At 35.1% G+C, this 2,245-nt stretch overlaps 1 non-coding gene across 1 annotated transcript; it reads left to right on the top strand.

Moving 5' to 3' along the window:
• Window positions 1-846: 846 nt before the first annotated feature.
• LOC112746642 (small nucleolar RNA R71) lies at window positions 847-954 on the top strand. Its single transcript, XR_003174513.1, has one exon. It is a non-coding gene; the product is annotated as a small nucleolar RNA R71 (small nucleolar RNA).
• Window positions 955-2,245: the final 1,291 nt, after the last annotated feature.

Here is a 2,245-nt window from a genome sequence, read left to right as displayed (position 1 = left end):
GGGGAACTCCTTATTGATCACTGGACGTCCCAGGAGGTCTTCCTCCTTGGGATTCACGTCCTCCTCCTCTCTTGTGGGTTCGGCCATGATAGTCAATTCAATGGCCTTGCACTCTACTTTTGGATTTTCTTCTGTATTACTTGGGAGAGCACTAGGAGGGGTTTCAGTGATCTTCTTACTCAGCTGGCCCACTTGTGCCTCCAAATTTCTAATTGTGGACCTTGTTTCATTCATGAAACTTACAGTGGCCTTGGATAGATCAGAGACTAAGTTTGCTAAGCTAGATGTATTTTGCTCAGAATTCTCTGTCTGTTGCTGAGTGGATGATGGAAAAGGCTTGCTATTGCTAAACCTGTTTCTTCCACCATTGTTAAAGCCTTGTTGAGGCTTTTGTTGATCCTTCCATGAGGGATTTGGGTGATTTCTCCATGATGGATTATAGGTGTTTCCATATGGTTCACCCATGTAATTCACCTCTGCTATTGCAGGGTTCTCAGGATCATAAGCTTCTTCTTCAGAAGATGCCTCTTGAGTACTGTTGGATGCAGCTTGCATTCCATTCAAACTCTGAGAAATCATATTGACTTGCTGAGTCAATATTTTATTCTGAGCCAATATGGCATTCAGAGTATCAATTTCAAGAACTCCCTTCTTCTAAAGCATCCCATTACTCACAGGATTCCTCTCAGAAGTGTACATGAACTGGTTATTAGCAACCATGTCAATGAGTTCTTGAGCTTCTGCAGGCGTTTTCAGGTGGATGGATCCACCTGCAGAAGTATCCAATGACATCTTAGCTAATTCAGACAAACCATCATAGAATATATCCAGGATGGTCCATTCTGAAAGCATGTCAGAAGGACACTTTTTAGTCAATTCCTTGTATCTCTCCCAAGCTTCATAGAGGGATTCACCTTCTTTCTGTCTGAAGGTTTGAACATCCACTCTAAGCTTACTCAGCTTTTGAGGAGGAAAGAACTTGGCTAAGAAAGCCCTGACCAACTTATCCCAAGAGTTCAGGCTATCTTTAGGTTGAGAGTCCAACCATACTCTAGCTCTGTCTCTTACAGCAAAAGGGAAAAGCATGAGCCTGTAGACTTCAGGATCTACTCCATTAGTCTTAATAGTATCACATATCTGCAAGAATTCAGTTAAGAACTGAAAAGGATCTTCAGATGGAAGTCCATGAAACTTGCAGTTTTGCTGCATCAGAGAAACTAGTTGAGGTTTAAACTCAAAATTGTTTGCTCCAATGGTAGGGATGGAGATGCTTCTTCCATGTAAATTGGAATTAGGTGCAGTAAAGTCACCAAGCATCCTCCTTGCATTATTATTATTTTCGGCTGCCATCTCCTTTTCTTGTTTGAAAATTTCTGTAAGGTTATCCTTGGATTGTTGTATTTTAGCTTCTCTTAATTTCTTCTTCAGAATCCTTTCAGGTTCTGGATCTGCTTCAACAAGAATGTTCTTGTCCTTGCTCCTGCTCATATGAAAAAGTGGGAACAGAAAAATAATAATAATAGGGATCTTTTTTGCCCAAGGTATAGAGGTTCCCCTTTGTGAGTAGAAGAAGAAAAGAATGTAATGTAAAGAAGGAAAGAAGAGAAAATTCGAACACAGATGGAAGAGGGGGTTCGAATTTGAGTGAGATGAAGTGTTAGTAGATGAATAAATAAATAGAAGGAGATAAGAGAGAAAGAGGATTTTCGAAAATTATTTTTGAAAAATGGTTAGTGATTTTCGAAAATTAAAAGAAGAAATAAATTAAAATTAAAATTTGAAATAATTAGTTAATTAAAAAGAATTTTTGAAAAAGAGGGAGATATTTTCGAAAATTAGAGAGAGAGTTAGTTAGGTAGTTTTGAAAAAGATAAGAAACAAACAAAAAGTTAATTAGTTAGTTGAAACAAATTTTGAAAATCAATTTTTAAAAGATAAGAAGATAAGAAGTTAGAAAAGATATTTTAAAATCAAATTTTTGAAAAAGATATGTTTTAAAAAGATATGATTGAAATTAGTTTTGAAAAAGATTTGATTTTTAAAAATCAAAATTACTGACTTGACTCACAAGTAATCACAAGATATGATTCTAGAATTTAAAGTTTGAATCTTTCTTAACAAGCAAGTAACAAACTAGAAATTTTTGAATCAAAACATTAATTTTTGATGATATTTTCGAAAATTATGAATTAAAATTAAGAAAAAGATTTTTGAAAAATATTTTTAAAATTTTTGAAAATAAATA

Source organism: Arachis hypogaea, chromosome 14 (assembly GCF_003086295.3).
Source record: "Arachis hypogaea cultivar Tifrunner chromosome 14, arahy.Tifrunner.gnm2.J5K5, whole genome shotgun sequence".
Classification (NCBI taxonomy): Eukaryota; Viridiplantae; Streptophyta; class Magnoliopsida; order Fabales; family Fabaceae; genus Arachis; species Arachis hypogaea.
This window is presented reverse-complemented; position numbering and strand designations above follow the sequence as displayed.